The following is a 26,571-nucleotide window of genomic DNA, read 5'->3' on the forward strand; positions in this document are numbered from 1 at the left end:
GTGTGCAATCATACATCTTCTTCATGGGTTTATGACAGACTCATTAATCAAGCCCTCTGAATCTCTCTGGTCTGTGGCAAAATGCAGAATAATAAATCAATTGATAAATGTCTGGATAAATTCTCTCTTTTTAATTGAAGTGCAGTTGTGAGACTATTGGATTGTGGTGATGAGATGCGAAAAGTTGTAACGACTATTGCAACGGAGTCAAAGATGAAGAGCACGGCGTCGACTAGGTGTTGACTAACGCAGATCTCACGGGGAGAGGGGGAAAAAATGTAATGAAAAGCAGAATTAGCCAAACAGAAGTCTCCGCTGGACAAACGGCGGGGTCGGACTGTCCGGGAATACCAACGCTCCGCTCCCTGTTGATTCAGCCGGCTGCGGCGTTCCGCAATTACAGTCCGTGTCCACCCCCTCGGCTCTCTGGGTAATCAGGAGCGCGGCCGGGAGAGGAGGAAATAATTAAAAGGAGAAATTAAACGATGGGGACGATAATACCGCGGGCCTCCATTTTGAATGCAGCCCGCGTGCGCGGGAGGCGAGTCCTCCACCGACAAGATCTGTTCCCAGAATGCCCGGCGATGGCGCGTCCCGCTTCATCTCCCTTATCGGCCGTTCATCGGCCAAGGACTACGGCAGGCTAATGCTGAACGCTAAAGCATCTCACCACAGAGTGCTCATGAGAGGAAGGGCACTAAAGGGCACTAAAGGGCACTAAAGGGCATTAAAGGCTAATGCCGTCACAGACACATACACTCACAATGCTAGGGGCGGCCTGTAGCGTAGTGGTTAAGGCCTGTAGCGTAGCGGTGAAGGTAAATGACTGGGACACACAAGGTCGGTGGTTCTAATCCCGGTGTAGCCACAATAAGATCCGCACAGCCGTTGGGCCCTTGAACAAGGCCCTTAACCCTGCTTTGCTCCAGGGGAGGATTGTCTCCTGCTTAGTCTAATCAACTGTATGTCACTCTGGATCAGGGCGTCTGCCAAATGTCGTTAATGTAATGTAACTCAGCTATAGGCCTACGAGACTACAACCACTATACTAAGGACTGTGACAAGCTAATGCTAAACAACTTAGCTGTAGGCCTACAAGACCACAACCACTATACTAAGGACTGTGACAAGCTAATGCTAAACACCTTAGCTGTAGGCCTACAAGACCACAACCTTTATACTAAGGACTGTGACAAGCTAATGCTAAACACCTTAGCTGTAGGCCTATAAGACTATAACCACTATACTAAGGACTGTGACAGGCTAATGCTAAACAACTGAGCCATACGTGACCATGTCCTTGTTTTTAGACGCTGAGGTCTCAGCCAGGTGTTAATCTGTATGCCCTGTGTTCCGAAAGCCCACTGCATTATGTTAGTCTCCACTAAAGTCCAGTTTGGACCAGATGTGCTCACTGTTGCCCCCGAATGCAGAGGTGACACCCCCCACCCCCCTTAAAGAGGGAAAAACAGCGGGGGGGGGCTCACAGTAGATTCATGGTAGGATCAGTAGTGCAGGGGGAGGTGCTGCAATAACCAGCCTACTTTCATCTTAGTGGGAGGGACAGTCTGCCGTACTGCATTCATCACTCCCAAAACACAGGACCCTGTCTGCCGAGAAATCACCGCCCCCTTTATCTCAAGATTTGCCAATGGAATAACAAAATTAACTTCTCAAGCAAGCATTACCTTAAAACAAGCTAATATTCTCAATTTGAAAAAAAAAAACATGAGATCGTAAATCTTATTACAAGAATAAAATGTTATTCTATTCAAGGGCTAAATGCACAGACATGCATGTGCTAAATGCACAGACATGCATGTGCTAACTGCACAGAGACGTATGGGCTAACTGCTCAGAACGTTCCCCAGTCGGCCACAAAATAAGACGTTCAGGTAACCTACAATAAGTTTGATAAAACATTACTGCGACTCCGTGAGAATGTTGAGACACGTTAAATGCTAACATTCTCAGAGCCCAGAGAAAACTTGAGAAATCGAACGTTCTGGGAACCAAAACTAAAGTTCTGAAAACGTACTCAGAACCTTGAACCCGTTAGCCGGGCCGCGGTGTGTTAGGAGCAGTTGGGGATCCGCCAGTGACGCGGCACACCTCCCTCACCAGCCGACCCACCGGCCAGTTCCCCGCTAATGAGCTAAAAGCGCCTTCTTCCCTTTCCTCTGTTTGTCCGGCGAGTCTCCTTCTCTCTCCCAGCTTCTCACCTCCAGTGTCAGCACCGTACGGTTTATTTTAGGGTACGGAAGCAGAGCTGCTAGGATATGTGTGAAGTTGGTAACAAAGCAGACTAATTTGCAGAACTCCATTTTTTTTTTGTTCTTAAACGGCCGGCGCAGTGCGGCTTCGGCCGATGTCGCGTACGGCGAGTGCAGCTGCTGGTTTTTAAAACGTGGAAGCGTGCGCTCCAATAAGACTGCGTTTAAGCGGTGTTTGCTTAGACCCTCCTCACAAACGCAGCTTTGTGTTTATCTGAGTCACATGTCAAGCCGAGCGCTGGAAGACGCTGTGAATGCTGGCTCTCTGTGCCTCTGACTCAGACCCTGAGCAAACAGCGAACACAAACACCTTTCAGACGTCCGTTTAGACTCTCGCCGCAAATAAATATTATTCAGAAACAGAGCCGTCACCTCTGCCAGTCTCCTGGCTGCGCTCTCGCGCGAGGAGATTTATTTATTTCATGTTCACGTGTCCGTTTTTAAATGAATTATTTATTTTTGTACCTATTTGCCGTCTTTACTATCCCATACCAATAAGCCTCTGCGTTTCTGCGTAAGGGGGGATACGTTTAAATATATAATTCCTGACACGCTTGTGAGAAGCGCCAGTCGATTCTGACTGATCCCTTTCCCAACAAGCGCCGTTTACAGCTCGGTCCCAACAGAGAGTTTTGCACAATATTGGCAGCGAGAAAATATGTCTGCGCGTCTGATCCATGAATACACAAAGCCGCATCTGTGCAGCCCATGAAGAAAAGGGAGAGAAATCCACCCTCTCCAAAATGTGCAGAAAAAAGACCCATATTTATATTGTTTGGCACGGGGCAGTCCCAGATCAGCATAATAGGCCCTGTGCACGGAGAGCAGAGGTCCGATCCAGGCCTGGAGGCCCGCCAGAACCGCCGGGGCAGAACGGGGGCCCGGTTCAGCGGCACAATAGAACCCCAGTCGGGACACCCAGTCCACAGGAAGAGGCTCCTCGTACACAAATATTCATTTCCTGCTGCAGCTCAGCCACATGCTGCTTCACAGAAGAAGAGAGAGTGGGGTGTGTGTGTGTGTGTGTGTGTGTGTGTGTGTGTGTGTGTGTGTGAGTGTGTGTGTGTGTGTGTGTGTGTGTGTGTGTGCAGAGTGTGTGTGTGTTACCCGGAATGTAACTCAGCTATAGGCAAAGAGAGTGTGTGTGTGTGTGTGTGTGTGTGACTGTGGGCAAAGAGAGTGTGTGTCAGCCCTCCATGGCACTGAGTCTGAGACCAGCACACACACATGGCCCTCCATGACACATAAGGGGGCGACATGGCTCAGGCAGTAAGAGCAGTCGTCTGGCAGTCGGAGGGTTGCCGGTTCGATCCCCCGCCCGGGCTGTGTTGAAGTGTCCCTGAGCAAGACACCTAACCCCCAAATGCTCCTGATGAGCTGGTCGGCGCCTTGCATGGCAGCCAATCGCCGTCGGTGTGTGAGTGTGTATGAATGGGTGAATGGAGAAGCATCAATTGTACAGCGCTTTGGATAAAGGCGCTATATAAATGCCTGCCATTTACCATTTAATTATCCATATGACTATAGACTAATCTATTGTCCTGGTACATACAGTACCTAAGACATTATTAGCATTGCTACATCACAGTATTTTGTGCATGTTTGGCCCGCTGAAGAAGGCCTGGACATTGGGCTTTCCTGTATGCTCTATAGGGGGAGGTGTAACGGCACACTCACACTCAGCCTCCAGTGCAGCAATGAAACAAAAGATCTGCTCTGGCTCACCAAGAAGACCTAGATGTGAAACTCCGCGGGGCGGGCGATGTGAACCCAATCTGTTTTCTGTCTCCGCAGAGTCCGACGCCATTAAGCTGGACGTGGAGCCGGCAGCCAGGCGGGGAGGGCAGGGCGCGGGCCCTTTTCTAACGCGCATCCGCGTGAGAGCTAATTGATGTGAGAGGAAGGTTGACCGCTGAAAGCTGACGTCTCTTTACACAGCTGAGAAAAACGCTTCCAGTGCCGGCCAGCTCGGAGGAGCCAAGCTCCGGAGGTGCTCACCCAAATTACGGAGGGTCAGCGATATTTCCACACTGACCCACATAAATCAGCGCGCTGAGCCCGGAGCGATGCTGGCGTTCCCACCTGGGCCCGCTCCGTGTCCCAAACGCGCCCCGTGTGCCAAACACACGCGTGAGCCAGCACCGCTGCCAAACCACCGAGGCCAATCACAGAGCCCGGAACGTCACAGAGCCCGGAACGTCACAGAGCCCGGAACGTCACAGAGCCCGGAACGTCACAGAGCCCGGAACGTCACAGAGCCCGGAACGTCACAGAGCCTGGAACGTCACAGAGCCCGGAACATCACAGCACCCCAGAATGTTACAGAGCCCGGAACGTCACAGAGCCTGGAACGTCACAGAGCCTGGAACGTCACAGAGCCCGGAACATCACAGAGCCCGGAACGTCACAGAGCCCGGAATGTTACAGGGACCCAGAACGTCACAGGGACCCGGAACGTTACAGCGCCCCAGAATGTTACAGAGCCCGGAACATCACAGAGCCTGGAACGTCACAGAGCCCGGAACGTCACAGAGCCCGGAATGTTACAGCACCCCAGAATGTTACAGCACCCCAGAATGTTACAGGGACCCAGAACGTCACAGGGACCCGGAACGTCACAGGGACCCAGAACGTCACAGAGCCCGGAACGTCACAGAGCCCGGAACGTCACAGAGCCCGGAACGTCACAGAGCCCGGAACGTCACAGAGCCCGGAACGTCACAGAGCCTGGAACGTCACAGAGCCCGGAACATCACAGCACCCCAGAATGTTACAGAGCCCGGAACGTCACAGAGCCTGGAACGTCACAGAGCCTGGAACGTCACAGAGCCCGGAACATCACAGAGCCCGGAACGTCACAGAGCCCGGAATGTTACAGGGACCCAGAACGTCACAGGGACCCGGAACGTTACAGCGCCCCAGAATGTTACAGAGCCCGGAACATCACAGAGCCTGGAACGTCACAGAGCCCGGAACGTCACAGAGCCCGGAATGTTACAGCACCCCAGAATGTTACAGCACCCCAGAATGTTACAGGGACCCAGAACGTCACAGGGACCCGGAACGTCACAGGGACCCAGAACGTCACAGAGCCCGGAATGTTACAGCGCCCCAGAATGTTACAGCACCCCAGAATGTTACAGCGCCCCAGAATGTTACAGCGCCCTGAAATGTTACAGCGCCCTGAAATGTTACAGAGCCCGGAACATCACAGCACCCCGGAATGTTACAGCGCCCCGGAACATCACAGGGACCCAGAACATCACAGGGACCCAGAACGTCACAGGGACCCAGAACGTCACAGGGACCCAGAACATCACAGGGCCCCGGAATGTTACAGCACCCCGGAATGTTACAGCACCCCGGAATGTTACAGCACCCCGGAATGTTACAGCACCCTGGAATGTCACAGAGCCCAGAATGCGCCCCCAAACTCAGCGACTGTGAAATGAGCCTCCACCTGGAGATATTTACAGAGCCGGCTGCCTGGCGCGTTAAAGCCCTCAGCCTGACATTTAGCAGTCCTCTCCTGTCCTTAAAGGGCACACTGGACCTGTTCTTTCTGAAAATATCAGCAATCCACTTGGCAATTTCTCAGTAACATGTATATTTTGTAAGGAGGCTGCAATTAATCTTCCGTCAATTAAAATGTCAGAAGAACACCAGGGAGAGAGCTCGAGCCATAAAAAAGTGTTCACAATGCGAATGCTATATTATTATACAATACAGGCCCACTTAAGAGTACAGATAATTACCGGAATAGGCCATTCTGCCCCATCTTCATTTAAATCATGTCCAAACACGCAGCATTTTAAAAAAGCGCCCGCAAATTAAACCCGTATTTGGGACAGCTGAGTTGACTCTTTCACGGTGAAGGCAATTTGAAAAATGGCAGCGTTTGCCGTGGTGACTGCGGGCCAAACAATATTTAAATTGGTCGACAAAGTTCCCCTCCCGTTTTAATGAGGCCCAGCTTTAAGGCATCGCACAGCTGAAGCGTGGGCCTCAGACAGAGGCAGCCCCCCCCCATCGCCCCCTACCCCCCCCGCCCCGTTCAGCATGAGTACCACTCTGAGATGATCTCGGCCTCTTGCCTTATCTCCAGCTGGACCAGGCTGACCTTGTGGAGGAATAAGGAAAAAAAAGACAATTAATACAGCCATCAGTCGCGTGGCTCTTAAGTGCTGCGGTGCGGGGGCTCTCCTGGTTAACCTTGTCTGGCTGCCTGGGGGGGGGGGGGGGGGGGGCATGGCTCCATTGTTTCAGGAGAAAGACTCTTCTGTTGGGTTGTAGCCACGGCCTGTAGTTAAGGTCCTTCCCCTCCATACAGTACAGTACCATCCGTCTACAGCCACTGCTTTCTCAGGGCGTGTCACCACTCCCAGGCATGGCCTGTCAGATCTGTGTGTGTGCGGATCTGTGTGTGTGTGCGGATCTGTGTGTGTGCGGATCTGTGTGTGTGTGGATCTGTGTGTGTGTGTGTGTGGATCTGTGTGTGTGCGGATCTGTGTGTGTGTGTGTGTGTGGATCTGTGTGTGTGCGGATCTGTGTGTGTGCGGATGTGTGTGTGTGCGGATCTGTGTGTGTGTGTGGATCTGTGTGTGCGGATCTGTGTGTGTGTGGATCTGTGTGTGTGCGGATCTGTGTGTGTGTGTGGATCTGTGTGTGTGCGGATCTGCGTGTGTGTGTGGATCTGTGTGTGTGCGGATCTGTGTGTGTGCGGATCTGTGTGTGTGTGTGGATCTGTGTGTGTGCGGATCTGTGTGTGTGTGTGGATCTGTGTGTGTGCGGATCTGTGTGTGTGTGTGGATCTGTGTGTGTGCGGATCTGTGTGTGTGCGGATCTGTGTGTGTGTGTGGATCTGTGTGTGTGCGGATCTGTGTGTGTGCGGATCTGTGTGTGTGTGTGGATCTGTGTGTGTGCGGATCTGTGTGTGTGCGGATCTGTGTGTGTGTGTGGATCTGTGTGTGTGCGGATCTGTGTGTGTGTGTGGATCTGTGTGTGTGCGGATCTGTGTGTGTGTGTGGATCTGTGTGTGTGCGGATCTGTGTGTGTGTGGATCTGTGTGTGTGTGTGGATCTGTGTGTGTGTGTGGATCTGTGTGTGTGTGGATCTGTGTGTGTGCGGATCTGTGTGTGTGTGTGGATCTGTGTATGTGCAGTCCTTCTTATTATGTTTTATTTGGCAGTTATTCTAAAGTTATTTATAAAGCAGTTTTGTGAAGTTCCTGTGTTGGTGTTGTCTCCTCTGTCCAGGGTAGTGTCGGTTGGATCTAACCTTTCCGGCGTGTCCCTGCAGCTGGACAAGCCACCTGTGAGGAAATTACCTGTCTCGTAACGCAGAGAATTTATGAATTTGAATATAAATATGTTCCTGTAAATATGAATATGAGCATGAATATAAATATGTTTCTGTAAGTATTAATATGAGTGTGAACATGAATATGTTTCTGTAAGTATGAATATGAGTGTGAATATGAATATGTTTCTGTAAGTATGAATATGAGTATGAATATGTTCCTGTAAATATAAATATGAATATGAATATGAATATGTTCCTGTAAATATGAATATGAAAATGCTGTGACTACGTGGTGTCCAGGTGAACAACTCAGAGCCTAACAGACGTTTGTTAAGTTTACAGGAAGTATGTGTAAAAAGAAAACCCAGCGATGTTGCTAAGCTAACAGGAAGTATGTGTAAAAAGAAAACTGTCACAACAAATTCTATCCCCTCCGGGGTCACGTTTCCGGTTCAGTCTCTGCAATGACTTCAGTCATATTTGTTTACTGCTGTGTGTAATAGGCTCTGCATCGCCTAGCCAGCGATGCTTTTGTGAATATGTAGTGCTTCACATGTAATATCTCGATTATTTATATACATTGAACCACGATATAGGCTACATCAAGCTAGCTAGATAGAAAGATCCCTAGCTAGCTAGGAATAAAAAACAGCTATGGCTTATCTTCCTAGTTAGTGAGTGATCTATCGACGGATAGATTGATCGACAGATCACTCACTAACTAGGAAGATGAGCTAGCTAGCTGTCTTGCTACATATTCACAAAAGCATCACTAGCTAGCCAAGGAATAAAAAACAGCTATGGCTTATCTTCCTAGTTAACGAGCGATCTATCAGTCTGGCTGTCTCGCTAGCTAGCTATTTCTTATTTTGCTAACTTAAATATATCTACCTAATGTTAGATGTCATGCTTATCTACTTCTCTACATATATTTATTGATAAATTGTTTGCTGTCTGTTTCACTAACTAGCTAGCGGTACTGATATTAAGACCACCAGAGATGAACACTAGCTAGCTATCTCTATCACTATCCTAAACTGTAGGGAAAGCAACCAACGGATAAAACTTGGCAACCACGCTGTCGACTTGACGCTAACTTACTATGAGGGGAACGTAACCGGAAACCGGAAACATGACCCCCGGAGGAGATAAGTTTTGCAAGGGGGATAGAATTTGTTGTGACAAAGCCCAGCGATGTTGCTGAGCTAACAGGAAGTACAGTACATGTCTAAAGGAAGCCTAGCAGTGTAATAGCGACGTTGTTAAGCTGACAGGAAGTACAGTACATGTGTAAAGGAAGCCTAACAGTGTAATAGCGATGTTGTTAAGCTAACAGGAAGTGCTTTTTTTACAGAGAATTCCCTCAGATCCCCAGGCGGCTGTTTGGCTCTGTAGATGTATTGCAGGGCTATTGTCACAGTGTGTGGTGTGAAGTGTAGGTGCAGCATCGCAGACCAGTTTAAGGCGGTTCTGTGTGTTCCTCATCAGAGGTACAGGGGCCCATATCTGCGGTTAAGTGGAGCAGGACCGGAGAGGGATGATGTCACCATCGCCGCGTGTCATTCTCTCAGTGGGTCAGCCTGGGGGGTTCAGCTTACACCAGTACTGCGGTGTGTACCCAGGGCACATTCAGGTGTGCTGTACCTGGGAGAGGTGGGCTGGCAGAGCAGCGATTTGTCAGTGAGTCAAAACTGTACTGACAGCTCCTAATGGGTGTCACCATGGTACCCCCTAACCTCTACCCCCGCACAGACACACACACACACACACACACACACCTCCTACTGGGCTACGCTCTGACACGACACTACTCTGTGCATGCAGATAACACAGATAAACCGCCTATCCATCAACAGACACACACACACTCACATTCACACACACACACACGCTCACACACACACACAAACACACACTCACACACACACACACACAAACACACACTCACACACACACACACACTCACTCACACACACAGATTACTGCATCTCCAAACACACTTTTGCTTGCTTACGTTTAAACAAGTCCCTGTGTCAGGGAGGGGGGGCTTTCTCTGGCAGAGATGGTGGGGGGGGGGCTGTGGGTACAGACGGGGGGGGGGGGGGGGGGGGCATTGTCTTCCTTTGACAATAAAGGAATTAATGAGCTGGTGTTGGTGGGGGGGGAGCCTGCACAGGTTTGGGTTGGGCCTGCGTTTCTCAGCAGGAAGAAGCCCTGGTGTCTCTGTGTTCAGGGGTTTGAGAGAGAAAGCCGGCTTTAATTAGGGACCAGAGAGGGTTACTTCGGTTTGACTGTCTTCTGGGGAGCCACTGAAACATGCAGAGCAACGTCTGTAACAAACCGCGATTACAGCACGAACAACACAACTGTGTCTGCAACAAACCGCGATTACAGCACGAACAACACAACTGTGTCTGCAACAAACCGCGATTACAGCACAAACAACACAACTGTGTCTGCAACAAACCGCGATTACAGCACGAACAACACAACTGTGTCTGCAACAAACCGCGATTACAGCACGAACAACACAACTGTGTCTGCAACAAACCGCGATTACAGCACGAACAACACAACTGTGTCTGCAACAAACCGCGATTACAGCACGAACAACACAACTGTGTCTGCAACAAACTGCGATTACAGCACGAACAACACAACTGTGTCTGCAACAAACCGCGATTACAGCACGAACAACACAACTGTGTCTGCAACAAACCGCAATTACAGCACGAACAACACAACTGTGTCTGCAACAAACCGCGATTACAGCACGAACAACACAACTGTGTCTGCAACAAACCGCGATTACAGCACGAACAACACAACTGTGTCTGTATCAAACCGCGATTACAGCACGAACAACACAACTGTGTCTGCAACAAACCGCGATTACAGCACGAACAAAACAACTGTGTCTGCAACAAACCGCGATTACAGCACGAACAACACAACTGTGTCTGCAACAAACCGCGATTACAGCACGAACAACACAACTGTGTCTGTAACAAACCGCGATTACAGCACGAACAACACAACTGTGTCTGTAACAAACCGCGATTACAGCACGAACAACACAACTGTGTCTGCAACAAACCGCGATTACAGCACGAACAACACAACTGTGTCTGCAACAAACCGCGATTACAGCACAAACAACACAACTGTGTCTGTATCAAACCGCGATTACAGCACGAACAACACAACTGTGTCTGCAACAAACCGCGATTACAGCACGAACAACACAACTGTGTCTGTATCAAACCGCGATTACAGCACGAACAACACAACTGTGTCTGCAACAAACCGCGATTACAGCACGAACAGCACAACTGTGTCTGCAACAAACTGCGATTACAGCACAAACAACACAACTGTGTCTGTAACAAACCGCGATTACAGCACGAACAACACAACTGTGTCTGCAACAAACCGCGATTACAGCACGAACAACACAACTGTGTCTGCAACAAACCGCGATTACAGCACGAACAACACAACTGTGTCTGCAACAAACCGCGATTACAGCACGAACAACACAACTGTGTCTGCAACAAACCGCGATTACAGCACGAACAACACAACTGTGTCTGCAACAAACCGCGATTACAGCACGAACAACACAACTGTGTCTGTAACAAACCGCGATTACAGCACGAACAACACAACTGTGTCTGTAACAAACCGTGATTACAGCACGAACAACACAACTGTGTAACAAACCGTGATTATAGCATGAACAACACAACTGTGTCTGTAACAAACCGTGATTACAGCACAAACAACACAACTGTGTCTGTAACAAACCGTGATTACAGCACGAACAACACAACTGTGTCTGCAACAAACCGCTATTACAGCGCAAACAACACAACTGTGTCTGTAACAAACCGTGATTACAGCACAAACAACACAACTGTGTCTGTAACAAACCGTGATTATAGCACGAACAACACAACTGTGTCTGTAACAAACCGTGATTACAGCACGAACAACACAACTGTGTCTGCAACAAACCGCTATTACAGCGCAAACAACACAACTGTGTCTGTAACAAACCGTGATTACAGCACAAACAACACAACTGTGTCTGTAACAAACCGTGATTATAGCACGAACAACACAACTGTGTAACAAACCGTGATTATAGCATGAACAACACAACTGTGTCTGTAACAAACCGTGATTACAGCACAAACAACACAACTGTGTCTGTAACAAACCGTGATTACAGCACGAACAACACAACTGTGTCTGCAACAAACCGCTATTACAGCGCAAACAACACAACTGTGTCTGTAACAAACCGTGATTACAGCACAAACAACACAACTGTGTCTGTAACAAACCACGATTCCAGCACGAACAACACAACTGTGTCTGTAACAAACCGCTATTACAGCGCAAACAACACAACTGTGTCCGTAACAAACCGTGATTACAGCACGAACAACACATCAGTGTCAAGTGAAAACAAGTGAAAACTAAGACGTTTGGCGGTTATAATCGCTAATAACGACACCAGCAGTTTAAGCTGCACAGCCAAAGCAGTATTTTACATACAGGGATAATGTCCACGCTATCAGCAAATGTCCAGTGAACAGGCTGTGAACATGAAAATCCAGAAAATTCTAGAAAATGTGTCTAATGCAAACATGGCCTTATGGCTTTTACTGCAGATGTGACGGACGTGTCCGTGTGGAAGGGAAACCTGATCGGATTCAGCTGCTTGTGATTCCTGACCTCTGTGTCTGTAAAATGAGATGCGCGTGCTGTATTACAGTAATTAAACGGCTCTAAATGATAACTTGGTAATAGATACATTGAGGTGCGTGAGCAGGCAGCTCTGTTGCGATGATATAAAAACTGATTTGTGCCATTAAAAACATGTATCTGCATAAATGTCCGCAGATTTGATAGGTGTTTAATATGCGCTTCTCCCTTTAGAAGCAGTGATACCAAGACATCAGCGTGTTACTCCACACATGCAATATTTTTGGTGCAATTTCATAACTGTCTAAAAACCAAGACTACTATTTCTCATGAGGTAAAGATTGCTATTGAGCTACTGCTCAAATAATTTCTACTTCCAGTTTGTGTAAAAAACACAAAACCTGACATTAAACTTAAAATCACAGCCGGTATAAAAACCTACTCAGTTTGTCAGTTTGTTTATATTCTCATCTGAAAAATTGTAGACCTGACAAATATTAAATTTTGAAAGATGTAAAACAAGTGTCATGGCCTTGTCGTAGTGAAAATATTTATTTTTATGGAATGGCCTTTGTAGTGTAGGTTTCAACAAAGTCAATCTCAAGATCTCACCAGTATAATGGTTCTTGAGATTAAGACCCGTTGCGGGAGACAACAACGGGTTTCTTGGTTTTCGGAAGATATTTCCTTTTCTGTATATTTTAGCACCTATATTGCACCACTCTACACCTCTTTCTACAATAACAGAGTTCTAACATGAATTATAAATACACAAGAAATCACAAGGAAACATTCACTGAGAGAATGAGATTATGTCAGTGCAATTACGATGGGGAGAGAGCCAGAGATGCTAAATAAAGTAATAAGATAAAGTAACCTTCAAGCGGCGAAGTGGCCATGTTCCCATCTGATTCTCATCTTCGCAGAACACTCCAGAGCTTTGCAGCTTTGGCTGAGACATAGACGGTGCTCCTCCTGCTGGGTAAAGACGGTATTGCAGGAGAGGGGTGCGAACGCGTCGGCGTTCTGTTCTTAGGACTATAACGCCGAAGCTGCTCCAGATGTTGAGTAATTAACACCGGGGTGAGGATATGCTCTTCGTCCCCACTTGATTAAATAATTAAATAATTAATTAATGATGAGCTCGCGGCTTCTGAATATCTGTGTCTGTGCGAACGGAGCTCAGTCTCGCAGAAAGGGGGGGGGGGGGGGGGGGGTGAATCACCACGGTTACAGAGCTACTGGAGAGTCGCCCCCCCCCCCCCCCCCCCCCCCGACCCTGCGTACAGTGGGGCGCTGCTCGGGCCCCACATCTGCTTCCTATCAACAGCTTCCTGAGGCTGTGAGTGTGTGTGTGTGAGTAGTGTGTGTGTGTGTGTGTGTGTGTGTGTGTGCGTGTGCGTGTGTGTGTGTGTGAGTAGTGTGTGTGTGTATATATATATATATAATAATATAATATATATATAATAATCATATCGATGACAATACTCTCAAATTAAAGCTGACAGTCTTCACTTCAACCTCATTGTCATTGTATATTTTCAAACTCAACGTGCTAGGGTACAGAACCAAAATAACAAAAACATGTGTCATTGTCTACTGAATTATGGTGTTCACTGTATATTTAAGTTACTGTGGGTGTGCATCTTCTCGAAGCAGAGCCACAGTTAAGAGGAATAAATCAGTGTATGGTATCAGTAATGTACGTTTTTTATGGTTTATAGTGCATGTATATATGGAGTTATTTTACGTGACAGAGAAGGTTGAGGGAAAAGGCCAGTGGATCAGCTGCCACACAGAAACACCTCAATTCTGGTGAAAAACGGCATGAAAGCAATCATTTATTTTTAAAGTGTAAAAAAAACAAGCATATCGTTGACTGGGTGAAATAACATAACAAAATCAATAACGTACAAAAAGGGGTCACGCCAAGCGGTGGAGATACACGTACGTCTGCAGGATTTTAGCCTTTTCCTGCGACGCGTGGGCCTCTGAACCGAAAAGGATGGCTTCCGGTAGCGAGACCAAAAAAAATCACCGACAGGTGTTGTTCACCTGTGCGAACACTGTCGCGATAGAACACAACAGGCCGCTGCTGGCTTCGCGGATTTCGGAAATAAAACCGAGTTGCTTGCCGCTGGAGCGTCCATAAACAGTCTAATGGAAAACGAAATAAATAACCTGGCGTCGAAACAACAGAAGCACTCATCCGGACAAGCTGACCTCCACGACGAAAAATCAAAATACGGTAAGAACGAACTATTTACACAACTAGTTTTTCGTTGAATCCCAAATAGTTAGGCAACTACAGGGTGGTTCTGCAGGAGTCGAAAACCAATGCTAAGTGTTTGATATCGAATATTCCAGGCATCGGTAAATCAATCGTAAAATGTGCTAGCTTTCTGCAGTGACGCCTCGTCCCCTCAGTACTTATAAAGGCGGTTGATTTTCAGCACCAGATTTTGTTTCGGGGCCAAAGACCATCGCATTTACGGTAGAGTACGGCTACAGTAGCTGACGTCAGAGCTGCTGTTGGCATGTACACCTGGATTCATATTTCAAAATGCAATAATCTTGTTGTTTTTTTTGCTCAATTCCTGAAATGATATTAACATATTTAAAAGGTACATTACATTACATTACGTGGCATTTAGCAGACGCTCTTATCCAGAGCGACATACAACAAAGTGCAAATCAATCACAAGAACAAGTGCAAAAGTACACCTGAGAGGACAGTACAGTTCCGAGTCCTAGTGTAAACATACAGAAATTCAGAACCCTTGAAGAGTACAATCAACTTTCAAACTAGCATACCACTGTTGGCAGCTAGAATACAACAACAGCCAATAAAAACAACAATACCTATACAAGTAACGATATCTATACATAAGTGCCATTACTAAGGCTAATCACAGTGATTGTGAGTTGGGGAGGGAAAGGTGTAGCCTGAAGAGATGGGTCTTCAGTCTGCGCTTGAAGGAGGTCAGAGACTCTGCCGTTCTGACATTCACCGGGAGCATTGTGTTCAAATGCTGTAATGTACTGTACCTGCTTGCATAAGACACCTTAATGTCATTTCCCTTTACGGTTTCCCTTGAGTATGTGCTGGGGCTCATACGGTCTGGCCCTCTGAACACTGCACAGATTACAGGACAGGTGTGAGGGTTACCTGTCTGAGCATCGAGCTTGGAGTTAAAATGCTATGAAAAGTATGTGTGCGTGCAAGACAAGCCTCTGCCGTCTACAGTGGAGTGCAGTAATGTGGCTTAAATGTCTGTTACAATGAATCTGTGTGTGATCGAAAGCAAACATGAACTCAAAATGGTACAGTTAAACATGAGACCTTTCTGCAAATTTTAAATCAAGATAACTTTTTTATTTTCTTTTTATACTGTTTAAAAGGGCCCTGTGCAAAAGTTTGGGAACCCTTCTGGATTATTCTTTGTTATTTAAAAAAAAAAGAAAAAAAAAAAGATTACTCAGGCCGAGACCAAGGCGATTAGGGCTTCAATGAGTCAGGTGAGTATTATTCCAGGGCTGAACTTTTATTTTGAAGTAACTCCATGCCTTTTAAATTCAAATTCAGTGGCTGTTCTGTCTGCTGTTAACAGCTATGGGTTCCTCTAAACAGTTGTCCAAGGATTTATCTGTGTCTGTGCTCTGTGTATGGGCTCTGTAGCTCTGCGTCTGTACTGTGTGTATGGGGTCTGTAGCTCTGCGTCTGTACTGTGTGTATGAGACCTGTAAGATCTGTGTCTATACTGTGTGTATCGTGTCTGTAGCTCTGTGTCTATACTGTGTGTATGCGGTCTGTAGCTCTGCGTCTGTACTGTGTGTATAGGGTCTGTAGCTCTATGTCTGTACTGTGTGTATGGGGTCTGTAGCTCTGCGTCTGTACTGTGTGTATGGGGTCTGTAGCTCTGCGTCTGTACTGTGTGTATGGGGGGGTCTGTAGCTCTGCATCTGTACTGTGTGTATGGGGTCTGTAGCTCTGCGTCTGTACTGTGTGTATGGGGTCTGTAGCTCTGCGTCTGTACTGTGTGTATGGGGTCTGTAAGGTCTCTGTGTCTGTACTGTGTGTATGGGGTCTGTAGCTCTGTGTCTGTAATGTGTGTATGGGGTCTGTAGCTCTGCATTTGTACTGTGTGTAGGGGTCTGTAAGGTCTCCGTGTCTGTACTGTGTGTATAGGGTCTGTAGCTCTGTGTCTGTACTGTGTGTATGGGGTCTGTAGCTCTCTGTCTGTACTGTGTGTATGGGGTCTGTAGCTCTCTCTCTCTGTACTGTGTGTATAGGGTCTGTAGCTCTCTCTGTACTGTGTGTATGGGGTCTGTAGCTCTCTGTCTGTACTGTGTGTATGGGGTCTGTAGCTCTCTGTCTGTACTGTGTGTATGGGGTCTGTAGCTCTCTGTCTGTACTGTGTGTAAGGCCTCTCACTACTATGTGGTGAGTTCTCACTGATTGTCCTCATTAGCAGAAAACATGGGCTGACATTTAATTTGAACAAGTTTGATAAACATGTTAAATGTTCAGAGTTGAAAAATACCCAAGGTGTCCTTTTGCCTATTACTCCACGCAGAACACGGTGTATGTGACTGTGTGGGAAATGCGCAGGCGTGTGACGGCTGTGGAGTATATTTAAATTGAAATAACGCTGTCTTCGTCCCTCATGTATTCCGAACCTTGTGCATCGCAGTGGACCGTGAATGCTGATCACATAATGAAAGCTATCAATTGTGCTAAAAGGCAATCCACTCTGTCAGGTGCTTCACCGTGAAGCGGGCCGAGTGACAGCGCACAGCTGGCTGTCTCCAGCGCGTCTTGGAGAGACAGTGACGAATCTATTGGCAAAATGGCAGGTTTAGCAAGTTAGTCCTCAGTTCACCGTTCGGTTGAATTGCTGGGTCTCGCGGCGGCCGTGCGTCATTTTGAGGGGCATTGTTGTCCTCGTGTGTGGAGAAAATGGAAAATGCTTTCAGTTTAGAAAGAAAATGGAAGCGAATTCTGATCAGTCAATGGATAGAATTGAAATAGTGAGTAGGCCAATAAAGAGACAGATAAAGAAAGTATAGGATAAAGGCAGAATAACTGATGAAAGTAATACAATACACTTTGGAACTCACGGTTTGAGTGTGGTGGAATATGATAATTTGGTTTGCGTAATTAGGTAAAAATGCGCATTTGAAAACTGCAGAAGCGAACATTTCTGAGCGTCGCCCTGGAAGCTCTCATCCAGCAAAATCTATTAAAACCGGAGTGCAGATGTAATGGTCTGTATTTATGTGTTTCATTATATCTTCAAAGCTGGCTGGAATTAAACAAACGCGCGGCATAAAAGCGTTTAAAAATAGCCTTTGAGAACGAGCTTTGCCCGGACCCGGGGAACATTGCTACCGTCAGCACCGGGAGACGGCGAAGATGAATACGCGGAGAGGAGACCGGGGAGAAACGAGGGGAAAAGACGAGGGTGACAAAGATGTTTTAATCACAGTTATTTCCGCACCGAGCCGGGGTGCCTGATTGAACAGCGCCCTGCACCTTTAAACAAAGCCCACACAACTTCCTCGCCGGCTTCATTTAAAGACTCCTTTAGCCATAATCATTTTCATATAATTCACTTTCATACAATTCTTTCTCCTAATCATTATCAGAGCCACTAACGTCTTAATGACTTCATAAATTTAAGCTATAAAAAGTAATGGAGAAAGACAAATGAGATAATTAGGAATAAATCTTAGTGGAGACCCATTTATCAAAACATCGAAAGGCACTGAATATTCAAAATCATTAGGCCCTGTCTGTAATTAACAAAGGCCCTCAGTTATGAAGGAAACCTGTTCCTGTAGATATTAAGATCCACAAGGCTGCATGTTATTAAATTGACCGATGAATGTGCACAGTATAATACGATGTGGATTATTAGGATCTTTTTTAATTAAAAAAAGCGTTAGACTTTTTTATTTAAATTTTTAACGCTTTAATGGAAAAGTTAAATTCGCTTCTGTAGTCACGGGACGCGCAGCGCAGTCGAGGATAGCCGCAGCCCCGAGCATGTTATTGAACGGGCGGATAAAGGACAGAAAAACCGTCTTTGGTCTGGATATTTTATCTTTCCATGATGACGGTGTCGAGCACGCATTTCAATTTAACACACTTTTAATTCTTGTTATCTTAAAAACTATCCGTAATGGAATGATTTGCTCTGATTAGCTAAAGTGAGAATAAAAATAATGTAAATTGTTCTTTGAAATTAAACTAGTTTCTTTCTTCCCCTGCAGTCTGGGAGCAAAATGAATCTGATAGTTTAAGTTGTTTTTGTAAGGTTCTTTAAAAAAAAAAAAGAAAAAAAAAAGACAGGTCTTTCAAGATATTTTCCCGGAACATAATTCATTTTCTGAAACCTCTCATTTTCTTAAAGACTCTTTTGTATATCTCACAAGTCGTACTTGTGGTGTCTTTGTTTGTAATTTTTCGTAAGACGGCTTGAAAGCGTCGTGAGATCTGAAAATGAAACACGTTTACTCGATACTAACAACATGGCAGATTTGTTTGTTCTGTGTCTTTACTCTGTCAGAATTGTTTTTCACACGTAATTTGAAGATTTATTCTCGCAGTCCCTGTGATTTCTTTTTTATTCTTTGCCTCCAGTGGTGGCCGGCGAGCCCGGCCGGTGTTAATGGGGCCTGACGGACTGTAATGAAAGTGTTCTTCCCTGATATCTGCCGTGACAACCACCGATAGGGACCAATTAATGACCCCCAAGGCCTCGGGTGGAGGGTCTCACCTTGCAAATGGCTGTGTGTGTGTGTGTGTGTGTGTTTGTGTGTGTGTGTGTGTAAGAGAGGGTGTGTGTATGCATCAGGGTCAGGGCTGCCTGTGTGTCTGAAACAAAGTTGTGTGTGTGTGTTTGTGATGTGTGTGTGTGTGTGTGTGTTTGGGGGTGATGTGCCTGCCTCTGTGTGTTTGGGTGTGTTATGTGTGTCTGGGGGTGTCGTGTGTGTGTGTGTTTGGGGGTGTCGTGTGTGTGTTTGGGGGTGTCTGGTTTGTTACCAGGTGACAGGAGTAGATTCATAAACCAGGATCCTCAGAGACTTTGTTGCTGAGCAACGTCACGGCAACATTGTGACAACATCCCAGCAACATCACGGCCACGTTGCCACAACACAAAATGCCGCAGACAAAAGAGGAACAGGAAAGGGGCTGTGCCCACACGCGTGTAAGCGTGTAAGCGTGTTTGCGTGTGCGGGCGCTGTAGCGTGCCAGCCCTCTCCCGCCGCTGTCGGGAGTGGGGCGATATTTCATCATCCCTCTCTATCGCGGCGCGCCCTCTCTGCACACAGATTACACGCGCTTATCAGCAGAACACACAACAGTTCGTCATTAGAGCATTAATTGAAAAAGTGTAATTAATCCCGGGCTCGTGGGCCGGCTGGACGCCTGCCAGGCTCTGTCCAAACACGCGCACGGCGCCGCCTCGCCGGGCCAGCTGTTCCGCTCCGGAGGACCCAGCGCTGCGCGACTCAACACTGCCCCCTGCTGCTGCACCGGGGCGAGGCCCGCAGAGACTCACACACTCACCTCCTCTCCTGCAGTGTGAGTGTACTGCAATCAGAGTAAACACCCTGGCACACACACACACACTCAGACACACACCTCCTCTCCTGCAGTGTGCCTGTACTGCAATCAGAGTAAACACCCTGGCACACACACACTCACTCACTCAGACACACACACACACACATACACACACACACACACTCTCTCACACACACACACACACACACACACACACACACACACTCATACACACACACACTCATACACACACACACACACACGCACACACACACACACACTCACACACACACACACACACACGCACGCACACACACACACACACACACACACTCACACACACACACACACACACACACACACACACACTCACACACACACACACACACACACACACACACACACACACGCGGCCCTGGGCTGTGATGCTGACGAGCTGTGTGTGTGTGTGTGTGTTTACCTCCAGGAGCCCAGCGTTCAGCATGACTGTGGTGGGTGAAGCTCAGCTGTCAGAAGGAGACGTCCTGAGGGGGGAGAGAGGGAGAGAGGGAGAGAGGGAGAGAGGGAGAGAGAGGAGGCCTGGAATGCCCAGACAGGGGGAGGAGCTAATGCATTTACGGGTGTGGCACAGGGACTTGTTTAAACGTAAGCGAGCGAAAGTGTGATTGGAGATGCAGTAATCTGTGTGTGTGTGTGTGTGTGTGTCTGTTGATGGATAGGCGGTTTATCTGTGTTGGCAAGTTTTGGCTTGGATTTACTCCGCTGTTTGAGTGCAGATTTACACAAATAATCTGAGTTTGTGCGCTGATTTACCCAAATGGTACATGTTTGGCATTTATATAGCGCCTTTATCCAAAGTGCTGTACAATTGATGCTTTTCATTCACCCATTCATACACACATACACTCATTACATTACATTACATTAATGCCATTTGGCAGACGCTCTTATCCAGAGCAAGATACAGTTGAGTAGACTAAGCAAGAGACAGTCCTCTCCTGGAGCAATGCATGCCACTACACTCACACACCAAAGGTGATTGGCTGCCATGCGAGGCCCCGCCAGCTCATCAGGAACAAGTGGGGGTTAGGTGTCTTGCTCAGGTGACACTTTGACACACCCTCTGACTGCCACACCTCTTACCTCCCTTACCCAAAAACTGTGTGTTTCAGTGCAGATTTACCTGAATAACAGCTGTGGCTTACTCATCACCCTGCATGCACTCACACACACACACACGCACATACACACGCACATACACACACACACACACACACACACATACACACACATATACACAAACACACACACACACACATACACACACACAGACAGACATACACGTACATACACACACACATACACACAGACATACACATGTACGCTCATACACACAGACATACACACACAGGCACATGCTCATACACACACTCACACATACACACATGCACACACACTCACACATACACACATGCACGCATACACACATATACGCACGCATACACACACACACATGCCCGCATGCATACACACACACATACTCTCTCACACACACACAAACACACTCACACTCACACTCTCTCACACACACACTCACACACACACATACTCACACACACACACACACATACACACATACACACACACACACACACTCTCTCACACACACACACACACACACACACACACAGGCCCCTCGGGTCCTCCAGGGTATTTCCTGGAGAGGGTGGCTGATGGGGGGTAATTGACTGACCCGGGGGGGAATATAGCCTCTTTCTGTCGCCTAATTAGTTGGCCAGTGTGTCAGTTTCCCCACAAAGGGGGGGGTCGTTTAAAGGCAGCCCGTAGCTGTTCTGGGGGTCCGGGGCGGGGCTCTGATTGGTGACAGACGTCCACAGGCACATTTTGGGGAAGGACTGGGAATCTGAGACGTCCCTGCTGGCGGTAACGCGCCGCCTCGCCCTTTCAGCGAACGTCTCCGGGCCTCTCTATTTACACGTCAAATTAAACCCGCCACTCGCACATCAAACGGAATGACATTCTTTAAAAAAATACGTGTGTATGCGTTTAAACACTATGTGGAATGTGTTTCCCTATTGGAAACGGTCCGTCGTTGCAGACGGACGTAACCTGGATTTACGTTCAGGTCTGTGTTCTCGGAGAGACTGCTCTCCCTGCTGAGGAGGACAGACCCAGGCCTTGCTGTGTCCTGTGCGGGGAGTCTGTGCGCACGGTGTTTACACTGCTGGCTGCGTGAGGAAGGATAATCCCTGTCACGCGTGTTTGTACTGCCGCCCGTGCGCTCGGTGTGGAGGAAAGACAAAGAGAGCGCTCACACGCTCCGCCTGTGCTGCTTCCTGCAGGGTAAATTAGCGTGAGGGCAGGAGGCTGACTTTATTACTATAATCCGCTCTCTGCCACCCTGACCTTTACGCCTCCATTGTTTCTCAGTTATGAGTCTGAAGCCGCAGTTTACCGAACGCTTTGATCCAAAGGACCTGACCTTTGTAAATTGGCTGTTAAGCATATCAGAACTGGATGGACTCTTCTGTGCATATGCATGCACACACACACACACGTGTAGTATATATACACACACATATGTACGTATATATATGTACACACACACATATACGTATATATATACACATACACGTGCAGAATATATATACACATATACAGTACTGTGCAAAAGTCTTAGGCACTGTAGACTTTATTATATATATGTTTATTTTTTTGTGTGTGTTAGTATAAAAGAACACATTTGAGATTTCCAAATATTCATTTTCCAAAAGATTTAATTTTACAGAGACATTTTTGTATTTAATTGAAAAAAGTAACATATTACTGTAAGCAATTCACTACTTTTTACATAAAAACTTGATCAAGGCTTGAGCAAGGAGCCAACCAAAGTCTGCTGAAGAACTGTGGCAAGTTCTCCAACTTGGAACAACCTCCCTGCTGATTGTCTTATAGAACTGCAGGACAGCGTTGGCCATCTCAGAGAAGTGATGCAGTTTTAACGCCGAAGGGTGTTCACAAAAAATATTGATTTGATTCAGTTTTTTACTATTCTGCCAAATTACTAAAATGTACTGTAAAATGTATAGTACATTTATTTAGGACCTTTCATTGAATTATTTTTGAAAGAATCTTATCTATACAGAACATTATACAGGTGCCTAAGACTTTTGCACAGTGCTGTATACCTATACATATACACACACACACACACACACACACACAAGCATACATGTGCGCAGGCGCACACACACACACACACACAAACATACATGTGCGCACACACACACACGCACACGCACACAAACACCCATGCGTTAGTGCGCACATGTATACAGACATTGCATTGTATATCACACGGAAGCAAGTGACGATATTCATATTTATTTAATGTTAGCGCTCTCTCAGTGAAAGATATCTTGCATTAAATGCATGTTTTTGTGACTCTGAAGTCCCTCTTAATTACATTACATTACATTATTGCCATTTGGCAGATGCTCTTATCCAGAGCGACGTACAACAAAGTGCGAAGTGCATACCCATAACCAGGGATAAGTGTGCTGAAAGACCCTAGAGGGAAGTACAATTTCTAGTGCTAAGGCTACAACAAAGAGAAGGACTTGGGCCTCTTTGATGAATCTGACAATGGATTATATCTAAAACCGTTTTTATGCAGCACAACGCGATAGAATGATTTATACTTACGTAATTACCAAGAAGATAAAAAGGCACACTCTCCCGTTCTTCCCATCATGCACTGGGCCTGCCCACACAGCCTCTCCGTCCTGTACACACATTCAGTACCCTGCACTGATTCCTGCGCCATTGGAACCAGTGTACTCTAGACAGTGGAGGTGGGGCACATTTCTCACACTGTGCTAAAGTCTTCCATTAAATCTTAAATCTTAAATCTTAAATCCCACAGATGATTCCCTATTCCGGGACTGGGGGTTGGCTTTGGGCTGAAGCCGTTACTGAAACTGTAATTTAGATAAGCTCAATGACATCAATGCCATTGTTGCTATTGCAAATTTCTATTCACTCTGTTGTTTGCAGGATAGTCAAAAGGCAAATCTGCATTTGCGAATGTACAGTGGACATGTATTATTATTTAATTGTATTGACCATCACGGTGTGTAGTACTGTGCAAAAGTTTTAGGCAGGTGTGAAAAAAATGCTGTAAAGTAAGAATGCTTTCAAAAATATAAATGTTAATAGTTTATTTTTTATCAATGAACAAAATTCAAAGTTAGTGAATTTAAAAATGTAAATCAAAATTTGGTGTGACCATCCTTTGCCTTCAAACTAGCATAAATTCTTCTAGGTACACTAGCACAAAGTCAGGGATTTTGTAGGTATATAGTCAGGTGTGTGATTAACCAGTTATAGCAAACAGGAGCTAATGCTCATCAATTTAATATGTAGGTTGAAACACAATCATTAACTGAAATAGAAACAGCTGTGTCGGAGGGTTAAAACTGGGTGAGGAACTGCCAAACCCTGCTTCCAAGGTGAGGTTGCTGAAGACCCTTTAAAATCAGAAGTTATACACCATGGCAAGACTGAGCACAGCAACAAGACACAAGGTAGTTATACTGCATCAGCAAGGTCTCTTCCAGGCAGAGATTTCAAGGCAGACAGGGGTTTCCAGATGTGCTGTCCAAGCTCTGTTGAAGAAGCACAAAGAAACGGGCAACATTGAGGACCGTAGACGTAGTGGTCAGCCAAGAAAACTTGGATGAACATCATGCTTACTTCCCTTCGCAATCGGAAGATGTCCAGCAGTGCCATCAGCTCAGAATTGGCAGAAACCAGTGGGATCCAGGTACACCCATCTAATGTGCGGAGAAGTGTGGTCAGAAGTGGTCTTCATGGGAGAATTGCGGCCAAAAAGCCATACCTCCAACTTGGAAACAAGGCCAAGCGACTCAGCTATGCAATGTGAAATATTTGGCCGTAGCAGAAGGCAGTTTGTTCGCTGAAGGGCTGGAGACCGGTACAAGAATGAGTGTCTGCAGGCAACAGTGAAGCATGGTGGAGGTTCCTTGCAAGTTTGGGGCTGCATTTCTGCAAATGGAGTTGGATTTTGTCAGAATTAATGGTCTCCTCAATGCTCATAAGTACAGGCAGATACTTATCCATCATGCAATACCATCAGGGATGCATCTGATTGGCCCCAAATTTATTCTGCAGCAGGACAATGATCCCAAGCATACAGCCAATGTCATTAAGGACTATCTTCAGCGTGAAGAAGAACAAGGAGTCCTGGAAGTGATGGTACAGCCCCCCACAGAGCCCTGATCTCAACATCATCGAGTCTGTCTGGGATTACATGAAGAGACGGAAGCATTTGAGGCTGCCTAAATCCACAGAATAACTGTGGCTAGTTCTCCAAGATGTTTGGAACAACCTACCTGCCGAGTTCCTTCAAAAACTGTGTGCAAGTATACCAAGAAGAATTGATGCTGTTTTGTAGGCAAAGAATGGTCACACCAAATATTGATTTGATTTAGATCTTTCTTCTGTTCATTCACTTCTTCTGTTCATGCATTTTGTTAATTGATAAAAATAAACTATTTTTGAAAGCATTCTTATTTTACAGCATTTTTTCAAACCTGCCTAAAACTTTTGCACAGTACTGTATGTTTAGTTGCTTTTTGTGGAAATATCATTATCATACCCCTTTAGTTTCATACCCCAAAACAATTTCTTCAGCAGTTGTGGGTAGAGTTGTGGACTATGGGTGTGGTTTGACTGGAGGTCACGGTAATGACCAATGTCTTTAGCTCCGGTGATACAGCTTGCCCTGTACAAAGAGCTGCTCTCATCCTGATGATGTTGGACACCAAACGCCAGCGCTTCCACCACCAGTGTGAATCCTGCTCACAGAGATTCCGCTTTGAGTTGGACCACTGTCCCTTATCCTGTTCCATAGTATTCCTGTGAAAACACGGAGATTCCTCTTTGAGTTGGACCACTGTCCCTTATCCGTCCTTCCTCCTGATTTCCCCTGCCCCTCCTTTCTGATATCCCTATCCTTGTCTAACCCCCCCCCAAAAAAAATAAAAAATAAAAATGCACTTCTGATGACAACTATGTTTAGAACAGCATTTCCTGTGTATTTTGGATGTGATGCTCTGACTTATGGTAGAACCTATGCACTTGTAAATCGCTTTGGATTAAAAGCGTCTGCCAAATGACTAAAATGTAAATGTAAATGTTATCCTGTTCCATAGCATTCCTGTGAAAACACAGAGATTCCGCTTTGAGTTGGACCCCTGTGCCTTATCCCGTTCCGTAGCTTCCAAAATCTATGAGCTCTTAAAAGCCGGAGAAGGGGGTATAGGTTATGATTTTATTAGCCATTCATACGCGTCAGATTGGATTTCATGGATTATGTCGCACACATTATGAACATGGATATTCTGGAGCAGTTCATTATCCTCTTGAACTGTAAAAATGTTTTAATATTTTGGGTCCATGTATGGTGCTGCAGCCCGATTGCTTTTGTTCTGTTTTTCTTATTGTATATATATTTTTCTTAATTAAAATGGAATGGGCAGCAGAAACTGTAGGTCCTAGAGGTTTGAAACTTTGCAGATATGTTCCTATCCCCCCCCCACTACTCAGGCTATTACAACTGCACTTAATGGACAGATGGTGGCACTTTTTTTTGGCCCATAACTCCTG

The sequence above is a fragment of the Conger conger genome, chromosome 14, assembly GCF_963514075.1.
Source record: "Conger conger chromosome 14, fConCon1.1, whole genome shotgun sequence".
NCBI classification, from domain to species: Eukaryota; Metazoa; Chordata; class Actinopteri; order Anguilliformes; family Congridae; genus Conger; species Conger conger.